Source organism: Schistocerca gregaria, chromosome 7, assembly GCF_023897955.1.
Source record: "Schistocerca gregaria isolate iqSchGreg1 chromosome 7, iqSchGreg1.2, whole genome shotgun sequence".
NCBI classification, from domain to species: domain Eukaryota; kingdom Metazoa; phylum Arthropoda; class Insecta; order Orthoptera; family Acrididae; genus Schistocerca; species Schistocerca gregaria.
The window spans coordinates 294,236,243-294,250,046 of NC_064926.1; positions in this window are offsets into that span (position 1 = coordinate 294,236,243).

Sequence of the window (13,804 nt, forward strand, 5' to 3'; positions counted from 1 at the left end):
ATGTGGCACGTTAGTGGAACGATGACAGTGCATTGCATCTGCCAGTTCTAGAGTACACCGGCGTGAATCAGTGTGATTTAAAGCGCTTAAACGCTCTTCATCAAATCAAACACCGACAGACTCCCTAATGTCAAAACGATCCTTCTTTAAGCGATACAACAATTTTCTTGCCGCGCACTGTCCAATGACATCATCCCTTATTCACGCCGCAAATAATTCTGGCTGCTTCAACTGGTATCACCTCTCTATTTAACTCACAATCAGACAGAGGAATATGTTCCGATTTCTCCACTGGGCACTCCATTTTCTAGCTTTCACAGCTTCGCTCACTATCCTCTCCCTATCTCCAAATGGCAGAATAACAATGTCTTAAGTGCAATTGTAACCGTGAAAGACAGAAGAAAAAGAAAAAAATGGAATTGATAAGTAATTTCACAGCCACCGGAATACCAACATAAAAAAATGCTATGAACTTCTGCACAAACCTAACAAATTTTCATCGTAGTTTTACCGATATGATGGCGTGCGTAAGTTGAGTCACGCAAACATATTGCCTCATTACAAGTAAAACTACGTTTAACTGAAGTTTGCTACTGTTTGCCAACAAATCCATGTGAATCAATACGGTGAATGTTGCATAATGAGGGATTATTATTATCAGACCTTCAGTAAGAAGGTTTCTGGGACGGAAACTTCATTTGCTGAATTTTCTCTAGATGTTAAAGCAAAAGCCTGCTACTATGCGAAATCTGGGTGTTATTTCATTCCCAAATAAAAAGCCAGACGAATGGTGAAGGTTGGTCAGTACTAATTTATTCACTACAAACATTTCGTCAATTAGTTCGGTCTTCTAAATATTGTCTGCTTCTAGTCACGATGTCTCAGTATGTACATTAGGTTTAATTACAGTGGTAACTGCTACAAACCTTTTTCTTAAAACGGACGTGGTGGATGAAAGTGAATGTCTTTTCTAATGACAGCAAAACAACCATTTCATTAATATCTGTGAAAGTGAGTGAAAGGTGAATGCTTATTGCTAAGGTGAATGCTTATTGCTAGCGCAATCACTGCGTGAAATGCCTAACCAAATGACACCCAGAGAGGCGGGAAGGGGATATTCGCTGAGGGAAATTGTGGGCCCTTTCAAAACTTAAGGACAAGGCAGGCAGCAAACATTTTTGGTCCGTATGTTTCGACACGGAGACCTTTAGTCTTGAGTGATATATGAAGTCAGGTGGAATGTCACAAAATGTTTATCTTCCTGCGCCTCAGGTCGTTTACAGTACGTAATTACAGAGAGTCGTCTAAGTACTACGTTTCGAATTTTATGGGTAATGCTTTTACCTGGCAATCGAGTATTTAATGAACTGTGGATAAAGCCCGACCAACAGGCATTACTTGCATTTTTTTCTGAAGTAAAGCAAAATTACCCTTACCTGATACGAGAAATTTCGTAGGTGCTTCATAAATTGTACTGCTCGATATGTAATATTAGTATACATTTGTCGGTCTTTTATTCGTGATACAATGCTTGATAGCTGCTACAAATGGGATAAACTGTCACTGTTTAAATTTCGCTTACTGTGAGAGAGATTGGGCCTTAATCCACTTCAAGTAACATCAAGTGACTTTGATGTCTATCCTCCACAGTACAGTTTCCAGATTTACTTGAAAATGGCCTACTGCAAAGGCGCAGACAGATTGTTCCCAGTAGCAAATGGAGCAGCTTTTGATTAGTTGAATGTACAGTTGCGAAATCATCATCCTCGGATTATGGAGAGACTAGTTAATTATTCCATTGGTCTCGTCGCTCTGATGTTGGCTTCAAGGGTTAGGAAGACAAAGTCAAAGCCATGCCCGACCTCTTTGTATCTATGACTATTATTTATTTATGGCGGCCTCCACAATAAGACAGCCTGTGTTACGTATCTGATCAGAAGTCAGCTTACAGTAGCTTTGTAGTGGGAAATGATGGGTTACTTCCGTAGTAATAAAATGCGGCTGGCAAGCAAATCATTTTCGATTGCTGAGAAGTTGTGTTACAGAATAATTCCGGTCACATTATGGCAAAATTTTGGGTACAACCACAGCTGAATAACACGAGACTGAACTAACTGTCAGTGGGCAAATTGTCAGCACTCTTTGCGACCGTCATGCTGCCCGTTAAATATCAAGCTGCTGTGTGTGTGTGTGTGTGTGTGTTTGAGTGGGTGGGGGAGAGAGAGAGAGAGAGAGAGAGAGAGGGGGGGGGGGGGGGGCTGGCGGTGGAAACCGTGCCGGACAGGCGCTGATGTTCGCGCAGATTAAAACCGGCTAAATAACCGCACCGCGCAGCATTTCGGCGAAATAAAGTTTGCAGTAAGCGCTCATGACGGACAGGTCGCAGCCAGCGTGTGCGTGCGTGTGTGTGTGTGTGTGTGTTCTGAATAAATTATTCGCCTGCCGCGCCGCAGGCTTTGTTGCGTTGCGCGGCCGGGCTTTGGAGCAGAGTTTACTGCGCACGCTCGGTGTGACAATCGCTCCATCGACGTTTTCTGTTTGCACGCTTCTAAATTTCACGTTTGTATTCCGACTCAGGTCTGTCACGTAATGACTCTGATATGTATATCACTTATACGTTTTCGGCGTTACCATCACGCCTATCGCCGCAATATCTCACGGAATGTGTAGCGTTTACTTTGAGTTTGACACGAAGAATGGCATTACGTACTGTAATTTCCTTGCTGCCGAACGCACTCTCAGTTGTTCTTATGTTCAGGCAGAACTGCTGATTTTTTATGACGATCAATACTTTTAACACGCCACAGCCATAAACGTAGCACGTTGGACACAGCTACGGCAGCACTCGCAGATTATAGTATACTACCTACAGTTCTGTGCTTATTACAACATCAATTCTTTGCACGGCAACCACTGTGGTACTGCGTCGATCATTATTATTGAGCTATGTAAGGCCTACTAATTCTTGCGCCTTTGTAGCTTCTACCTAATCTGTAGAAAAATAAATGCTGTGGCCAGGAAGTGGTACTTCAGAAAACTAACAATGGCATGAACGAGCAACATCTCGGTCATGTACTCATGACTGAGAAATTTCTAGAGACAGTGAAGTGCGGAAATATGTTGGGTCACAAACAAAACCCAAAATACGAAGACATATGAATTAGTGTCCCGCTGACTATCAGAAAACGATTATTAAAGTGCAGATGTTTATATGGGGCAGAAACTTAGACGACGACAAAAGGGGCATAGAGAAGATCTCGAGGTATCGTGTATGGAGTAAAATGTTGAACACACCATGAACTAACTGCGTCTCGAAAGTGTTGATATTCTGGATACACAAGCACCCTAATCAAAACAGTTACTAGTTAAGGGGAGCATCATGATCTGCCACCGTCCTCTCCGTTACTTCTATCCTACTAACTGAAAGAACGGGCAGAAAAGTGGACTGCTGAATTAGTAGTAGATGGATGAAGCTAAACCTGGCAATTGATACGAGAGCAGACTGTCAACAAACAGGTAAGGAACGTTCTGCGGTCTACCAACTTTCGGAGTGACGTGAATAGGAAGAAAATATCAGTAAATACAGTCAGTTTTCTCCCTGCTCCATGAGAGTCCTTATCGAGCTGATCTTGCGAGTTGGCTCTGGTGATACAATGAATAGCTCTGTTCGTAGCGATTTTAGTGATTTCAGATCAGTTTTTATGAGTACCCCTTTGTTCGTATGCACAAAAAAGAAATGAGTGGAATCGTACATATTGTGTACTCTGAAGGATTAGACCTGGGGAGATTATTCACAATATTCAATTGCACTACGATGTATTAACTTTCTGGATGGCCAAACGTTTACGAACGGGCCAGTGACGAAGGTTAAACGACATTAAATACACCATATCTTACATCACTTTTAGCAAAGACGGTTTTGTAGGTATTTTGTTACAGTAATGAAAGATACGATGTATTTAATGTCGTCTCACGCAACAGCTGCATACTTTAGTTTTATACATTTTGCTATAAGTGTCTTGGTTTTGTTTGGTATAATGGATCCGATGATGTTCTGACCATAGACCGAAATCGATACACAGCTCTAATAATAGAGCAGTGTATTGTGTAATGTAGCTCGAAACCATCTGTAACTTGTTGCAGTGTTTCTAATCGCTTGGTACCACGTCAGTTTACAGAAAAACAAAGACAGGAACTTTTGGGAGTGTCGCAATCGCATTTGAGGCTATTTTCGGATAAAGGAAATGTCTCTGTCAGTCGCAGATTAATAGCTAATTAGACGTTGATCCAACGCTACGAAACGTAAAGTACGTGCCACGACGTGGCGTGAAAACCTCCAAATTCGATTACATGAAAATGTTTCAGAAGCCAAACTTATGCAGGAAATTTGTCGATTACGGTATTGTCGAATATGAAAGATCCATTACTGATTCACGAATCTCTTAAAGCTCAAACAGTGAATAGTTAATTACAGCTACTGCGAGATCTGAAACCCAAAACAAAAACGAAGAAGAGAGGGATGATGTTGTATAGCTGCAGCATACTGTGACATTCCTGGCTGTGGACTCAATATTTTGTTTTGCTTTAAGCTCCCCTTGATGCAGCTTGGAGCACCTGAAGTAGCATATGGTACAAAAGTGGAGTGCGGTACAAACAAAAGATGGTACAATACGTATCAGTCCCAAGCGAGAGCCCGCCAATTGTACTGAAATTGCGTCTGACTGGTCGTCACATTAGGGTTCTAGGCGCCTAAACGCCTAGCTTCTCTAATTAATTATTTGTGTACTTTTCGTTGTATTTAACCCATTTTTAGTATGAAAATCCCTCATGGTTACTCTATGAGTCAATCGTTTTTGTTCATTAAATTTCAATCGTGTTGAGAAACGTAAAACTAACTCTATGACAAACGATGTGCTTCGGACACCTTCGGGTAGCTTTCGCGCGCCTGTGAGACGAAGTACTTTGGCTGCGCTAGTCACTATTTTTCGGGCGTCAATCTGTGTCTGGCGTTCAGGAGAGCGGACATGTGTTTCGTACTCTATATCGGAAGTTGGACAGAAAAGTTGCTGTACAATTAAGAAAGCTATGTAGAGTGTTGTAAAAGACAGTGTAAAATGTATGAATATTGATATAATAGCCAAATAGGATACATTAACGAGAAGTGTCGCCTACAAGAATTGTCAGTACTACAGATCTACCCCTCTGTAGATACAGAGACTAACCTGGACCAACGGTGTCCCATAAAAAGCACAGTTTCGAGATGACAGCATAGCAGCCTCCGCCGAAGAAGGTCCCACCCACGACCGACGAGCTCTCTTCTGCGCTGGGGACACAACTTTAGAAAACCACATGTTGCTGAAAAGAACGGTTAGAGACTCTTATTCAATCTCTCCAGATCTCTCCAGCTTCCAGATCTGATAAACGGCTGGAAATATCAAGCGCATCTACGATATCAGTTAGAGCTGCTGGAACCGTGTTGTGTATTCCTGAACCACCTACATGGGATTTTGAGAATTTGGTCCCATGAAGGAACACCTGCATTAATTCAAGCTTTCGTCGGTTGGCGAAGTTGAAGAGGCAATGCAAGAGTGGAGATGCACGATGTCAGTGAGGTTCTTCCGCGAAGAAATCAGGTAGCTCGTAAAAAGATGGACCAAGTACATGGACGGGGGGGGGGGGGGGGGGGAAATTATGTAGAGAAAAAATAGATCTCGCAATGTTGTTTTCCGAATAAAAAGTTTCATTCTGAAAAACTCCCTTTTACTTTTGGACTTGGCCTCATAAAACCTACGTTAGATATTTTTCCTATTGTCCGGAGGTATCTAAATTTTATTTGTTAGCTAAAAATAGTCGCTGCCCTTTTGTCTCCTGGAAATCTAAAACTCAGCTGAGATTTCAGGTAGGAAATCAAGGTTAAGCGTTGAAAAACAAACTAGCCGCTATTTCTAATTTGTTTGTTCAGAACCGTTTTTAAAGGCTATCATCAGAAATCAACAAACTAGTTTTCTGAAGAGGCACTAGCGTGTCGTATAAACAGAAATAGTACCACTACACATAATGTCACTGGTCACAACACTAATTGAGAAATCTCACATGGAACGTTCATCACTCGTTTCATGTACTGAACATGCTAAATTATAACGTGGATAGTATTAAACACAGTACAGGACGAAACCACACAGTATTAAGGTATGCACGTCGCAGGGAACTACTCCCTCTGATTAAAAAAATGAAACTGCATACCCACATAAACCAGAGAATGTGAAATGGGATTTTCACAAATGAACCTCGTCTTAACATTACTAAGAGCGTTACTGCACGTGAAGACTGTTGGCAACTTAATTTTCATCAAACTAGAAGCATCTCCCTTACAGTTTTTCAACCCGACTGTTTATGTGGAGACCGGGTTTCTGAAACGAAGACGTGTGACTACAGACAGAAAATCTAAGTAGGAGAAGCACGAGAAATTTTGATCGTGATATTATGACGCTGGCTAAGAACCTGCATTAAACTACCGAGTTCACCTACAAGGTACGTATTTTAAACTTAATTATTGATGTTATATACAAAGATGAATTATATGCGTACGTTAAGTTGCACATTAAAACTTTTTTATAATTTCTTACAGTAATATATTGAACCTGTTAGATGTTGGCAACAGGCCATCCGAAGTACCACTTAGCTTTTTTTCCACGAAATCAACTCAGATTTATAAATATCAACGTTACTTATTAAGTTTCTCTACCTTTGTTATTTTGTAAGGTATGTGCTGTGGTGGCTCATAAATAAAATGAAGTTGTATATTTGCAGTGTTTGAGAGTATTGGTTAATTTCTTGGATTTTTATGCTCATAAAGAAACCGACAGAAATATTCTTTCAACAGGCAATGACAGTTATTAAAGGTGACTTCCACTAATAACAGTTATTAGATAATTATTTTAATTACTTAATTCATTATAATAATTAGTTACTATAAAAATTCACTATAATTATCATGAATAGCACAGTTGTTAAAAAGTGGATAACATATGGTGCAAAGGAGTGGAACTGACAAGGACGAATTATGAATTACTGTACAGGGTATCGGGGAGCGACTGCCATTCGGAAAGAAATTATGAAATTGTAAAGGTTTCCGTGTGAAACCCAATAAGCAGATCGGATCCAAATGGACAGAAGGAAGAAGAAAGAAACATCGAGATGGGAAGACGGTGGCTCATACGTAAAAGAAGAAGTCATTATTATTATTGTTATTATTATTATCATCACATCATTAAATACTCGTTTTACCATAAGGGAACAGCTGTTTTTTGTTACTTAGTGACATCACCTATGTCATTTTCATCATTACCCTCAAACAACTTCACCTCTTTATTCGCTGGGGATAAGATATACTGTGTAATCCTATGATTGATTTTGGTTTAGAAACTGCAATAGACTTCCACTTCACATTAATTTCTTCAACACCGAAAAGGGAAGTGAAACGAAAAAATACGTCGGTAACCCTACATTAGACGGTGGGTAATTACCGGTGACATTAGTTCAACGAAAACTATCAGAAATTTTCTTGTAACAGTAACATCACTGTGTCAACTCCTTCATAATAGTGTTTAGAAACCTATATGTAGCCAGAAGTCCAGTAACTGAACCCATTTTATAATGTTACAAATGACTATTCACGTTGGTGTGTAGAATATATGAGTCTGGCGACATACCATCTGACTTTCGGAAAAGCATCATCCACACAATTCCGAAGACGGCAAGAGCTGACAAGTGCGAGAATTATCGCACAATCAGCTTAACAGCTCATGCATCGAAGCTGCTTACAAGAATAATATACAGAAGAATGGAAAAGAAAATTGATAATGCGCTAGGTGACGATCAGTTTGGCTTTAGGAAAAGTACGGGCACGAGAGAGGCAATTCTGACGTTACGGCTAATAATGGAAGCAAGGCTAAAGAAAAATCAAGACACGTTCATAGGATCTGTCGACCTGGAAAAAGCGTTCGACAGTATAAAATGGTGCAAGCTGTTCGAGATTCTGAAAAAGAGATGGGTCATATACAATATGTACAACAACCAAGAGGGAATAATAAGAGTGGACCATCAAGAACGAAGTGCTCGTATTAAGAAGGGTGTAAGACAAGGCTGTAGCCTTTCGCCCCTACTCTTCAATCTGTACAACGAGGAAGCAATGATGGAAATAAAAGAAAGATTCAGGAGTGGAATTAAAATACAAGGTGAAAGGATATCAATGATACGATTTGCTGATGACATTGCTATCCCGAGTGAAAGTGAAGGAGAATTAAATGATCTGCTGAACGGAATGAGCAGTCTAATGAGTACACATTATGGTTTGAGAGTAAATCGGAGAAAGACGAAGGTAATGAGAAGTAGTAGAAATGAGAAAAGCGAGAAACTTAAGATCAGGATTGATGGTCACGAAGTCAATGAAGTTAAGGAATTCTGCTACCTAGGCAGTAAAATAATCAATGACGGACGGAGCAAGGAGGACATCAAAAGCAGACTCGCTATGGCAAAAAAGGTATTTCTGGCCAAGAAAAGTCTAATTTGAGGAAGAAATTTCTGAGGATGTACGTCTGGAGTACAGCATTGTATGGTAGTGTAACATGGACTGTGGGAAAACAGGAGCAGAAGAGAATCGAAGCATTTGAGAATTGGCGCTATAGACGAATGTTGAAAATTAGGTGGACTGATAAGGTAAGGAATGAGGAGCTCCTACGCAGAATCGGAGATGAAAGGAATATGTGGAAAACACTGTTAAGGAGAAGGGACAGGATGGTAGTACATCTGCTAAGACATGAGGGAATGACTTCCACGGTACTAGAGGGAGCTGTAGAGGGCAAAAACTGTAGAGGAAGACAGAGATTGGAATACGTGAAGCAAATAATTGAGGACGTAGGTTGCAAGTGCTACTCTGAGATGAAGAGGTTAGCACAGGAATGGAATTAGTGGCGGGCCGCATCAAACCAGTCAGCAGACTGATGTCCAAAAAAAAAAAAAAAAAAAAAAAAAATGACAATGAACATTGTGTAATAAAATACCAAGAAGAGACTGGAATTTAGGTGAAAGTAAGCGATGCAAATAGTAGTCACATGTAAAGGCTTAACTATAGCGCTCAAAATGAATTGACAATATTCACAATATATATATATATATATATATATATATATATATCAATATTTTCTTTACTGACTGTATAAAAACTGTGTATGGAGGACGTCAATATGAAGCAATCATACTTCTACATGAGTACAAATTGTAAATAAACAAGAAAATGAACATCTTTCCATTTTCGTAACTGGGAGACGAACAGAGACTGTTTCCACAAGCATAGATATTCGATTTAGTTAAATAAGCACAAAGCATTGTACGTAAATCGAAAATAAAAATACCTGTTCCACGTCTTTATCAAACGAAAAAATACGTCGGTAACCCTGCATTAGACGGTGGGTAATTACCGGTGACATTTTTTCATTGTACCATACCTACGTTCTCCCTGTCGTCATTAAATATTATATTTTCCCTTGAAATGCCTCAGGTTTTGTGTTAAGCCTTTACATATCAAGAAAATTAGATTTAAAGATTTACGGAAGAAAACATAAACGTTTAAAGGATTTATGTATTGTGTGATGTAAATAGACATGTTGACCTTTCGTCTAAGACAGTTGGTAGCTGTAACATTAGCATGTGGAAATTCGCGATCGACAACGTCAAGTCTCATTCACTTGTCTAACTGCTGACCATGAACATTTTCCCTTTGCATAATCGAATGTCGTCTCAGCTGTCCATTTACAACTGATGTCCTTAGATAGATAGTGGGTATTCATTAGTATCGTGATTTCCGATGTACGAATGCGCCAACTGCCTTGCTCAAATGTATTAAATGTTACCATTCTCAACTCTCGCAAGTTATACCACTTTGCTTTTGCTCAAACGCGGGTCTTAATATAACTGGATGGCGCATATTTCTTGCTGTATCCGTTTCTCTGAGCTGGAAATATGGGTAATTTTGCACTTTGTAGGTTTTCCTAGAATTTACATTTAAAGGGGAATCAGGAAAGTACGTCGTTAACGAGCATTGTCACCGAAGAAGATCAGCAGCGTGTAGTAGATCCACGAGGCAGTAGAATCGTAGTACTTTAAGCGGATTACACTTTTCATCCTGACTGTGTTGCCCCAAATGATAAGTAATGCGCTGACGCTATAACGAGCCTTCGGTTGAAAAAGCTTTGTCTCTGGTAAGCTACAACACCGAATGGCTTATTATGCACATTTAGCCGGCCGCGGTGGCCGAGCGATTCTACGCGCTTCAGTCCGGAACCGCGCGACTGCTGCGGTAGCAGGTTCGAATACTGCGTTTGACATGGATGTGTGTCACGTCTTTAGGTTTAAGTAGTTCTAAGTTCTAGGGGACTGATGACCCAAGATGTTAAGTCCCATAGTTCTCAGAGCCATTTTGAACCATTTTGAACCACACCTACTAAAGGAAAATGGATGTAATGTGGTCCAATGAAGTACACATTATTTGAAACATATGTTTTATTATAATAATTTTGGAGCACATGATCTCCGTTTAGTCTGCATATCTGAATGTACTGTAATCTTGACTAAGTTTAATACATCTGATTCAGTGAAATACTAGCTTTGATTCTTCTGCAATAAGAATTCCAAATCTATATAATACTCATTTACTGCCTAAACAACACTAATCTTTCTGTATGAAATTTTTCCGGATTAAGAAAAAGAAAGAACAAATATTGAGATAAATAAAGAAGATGGGGAAGAGATCGACTGCGGATGCGTTTTAGTGTCTGTCAAGTAAGTAGCCATCATGATATCCGTGTGTGAGTGAAAAAAGTTTCTGCAATCACCTTTCCCCAGCAATTTTAGCTTTATTTTGTGTTGTTTCGCCTTGTATAGCACATGGTTTCGGCAGTGTATTCGCCAGAGTGGAAAAATGGATTCACGTTACGTCCATAGTCCTTTGACTTACGTTCTACATTTTCAAAGAATTTAGAATAGTTGCTAGCTGGAGGGTATAATGGTGACTCTGGATCTTCAAAGAAATGATTGACCTTGAAGATCGTTAAGTGCACATCATATGATTACCTGCAACGTCATCGTGTCCCCATGGCTTTTAGGTAAGATACAGCAAACTGAAGGGGTCTGAATGTAATTAATTAGGTGTTCTCCTGATGTAAGTCACAGTACACCCTCACATTAAATATTTCAGCATTTACATTGTTCTCCAGCGTCATTTTAGGAGTAACACATATAATCCGTCGAGTTATCGATGTTATTGATAAGAATAACCTGAAGTAAGCAAACACGAACATGGTGATTCGTCAGCAGCCGGAGCGTACGTACACTGGTGTTGTTAATCCCTGGGAAGCAGGTTAAATTTATGTGGTACATATCTTATTTCTCTGTTACTGTAAATAAAACCTATTCTAATGTGTTAACAGTCATCAAAACTATTCTTAATTATAAATTAGTTATTAAGTATTAATTCTACAAAATATTATCCAGTCGCAGTCACTGTAGACACTAAAGTTGTGCTTTGTTGCGCTGTTAACACGTACTGTCAAAATGGCTGACTCTGATTCCTGCTTCGCAGTCAAATAAGCACGAGCTGCACCGTTAAAAATGGCGAGAAACGGAAAGTTCTTAAAGTTTTTAACATGTCAGAAGCTTACAGAGCCACATGTTTGCTAAAGTTGTGGGGGCTTTATTGTCGGGACGCGTGGCGTGAATGGTACCGTTGGTTAAGTGTTGTTGGTTGTTCTGTGGATTGCTGGTTCGAATCTCCTTGGGTTCCATCATCTTTCAGATTCGTATTCGTTCAGTTCGAATACCTAAATTACTTAAGTATTACATTCATCAAATATATGTCAATTAACATAAATTCAAACATCGTTTTTGTACGAACAATGCACAACTACTTGTTTCTAATTAGATATCGCAGCAAAATTCTAGTTCTCGTTGCAAGTACAAAATCATGTTTATCGATATTTTAAAAAAAGATAGTTACTAAACATCATTAAATTAAGAAAACATTATAAATTTAGAACGAAACACTCTTTTTAAGGACTATGTTTGTTGTTTTATCCGTCAGATGCGGTCTCACACGAAGCAGAGTCATGCATTTTATTTTAGATTGGTACTGTATCACTGCAATCTGAATATGAAAGGAGCTCAGAGATTAGTAGATGACTCATGGGACCTGCCGTGGTTTCAATATAAAACTGTGCAATGAAATTCCTGCTGTACATTTTTACGCGACACATAATTCACACAGAAAAATTACCCTGTCTTTAATTTACGCTTTTTCATTACTCTTGTTTTTAGTTACATTACTATGATAGCTCAGAACGAGAGCATGTTATGTTTTCCGTATGCTCCTCTAAGAAGCCTTGAATGACTTGGAACCTGTGCTGTTTCTCTGCTCACCCCTTTTTATGATTTAACTACAAATGTTGACATCGCCGCAGGTTAGTTGGACCAGTTGGCTCCACTATACAGTCCAAACTAATTAAGAGTTAGTAAAGATCGCTGAGCCGGTTCGCGCGTAACGCACGGCATAAAAGTTATCCTTGTTTTGGTACTTGACTACACAAGAGGGCTTAGCTCCCGCTCCACATGAAACGAAATCCAATAAGATCCGGAAGAATACGTGGTGTAATGTTTACATCAGGTTTATTCTTACGACGTTGATGATGATTAAGGCAGTACAATTATTGCTCTTATTGAAAATCGCGGTCAAGGCTGGTTGCGCGGTTCCCATCAATTAACATTACAGATATAATTTAGAAGTCTGTATTAGTTATTAAATTGCATGCTTATCATAATAGAAGCAAAAAGTCTACGTCATTTCGAGTTAAAATAAAAATTGGACTACATGTAAGATTTCGCACACATTGGAAGCACAATGAGGCATTAAATACACGTAAAGGCTAACGGAGAATGCCCAACGGCTAACGCCTAATGTCTGAATCCTAACATCTGATGGCTGATACGTAACACCAATGCAAACACCTTACCTTCTTCCACTGCAGTAATGTGGTATTAATGTGATAAATAACATAAAAACTGATTTCTACTGTAAGCACACCATCCAACCATCGATATTTTCTATATCCTAACAACCGTTTTTCTCCAAATGCCGCCACGTTGCTATTCCAAGATACAAATAAACATGCGATTTTAAATGACTGACAAGTAGCACAGTGGGACATTTTTAACGAAATACACTCCTGGAAATGGAAAAAAGAACACATTGACACCGGTGTGTCATACCCACCATACTTGCTCCGGACACTGCGAGAGGGCTGTACAAGCAATGATCACACGCACGGCACAGCGGACACACCAGGAACCGCGGTGTTGGCCGTCGAATGGCGCTAGCTGCGCAGCATTTGTGCACCGCCGCCGTCAGTGTCAGCCAGTTTGCCGTGGCATACGGAGCTCCATCGCAGTCTTTAACACTGGTAGCATGCCGCGACAGCGTGGACATGAACCGTATGTGCAGTTGACGGACTTTGAGCGAGGGCGTATAGTGGGCATGCGGGAGGCCGGGTGGACGTACCGCCGAATTACTCAACACGTGGGGCGTGAGGTCTCCACAGTACATCGATGTTGTCGCCAGTGGTCGGCGGAAGGTGCACGTGTCCGTCGACCTGGCACCGGACCGCAGTGACGCACGGATGCACGCCAAGACCGTAGGATCCTACGCAGTGCCGTAGGGGACCACACCGCCACTTCCCAGCAAATTAGGGACACTGTT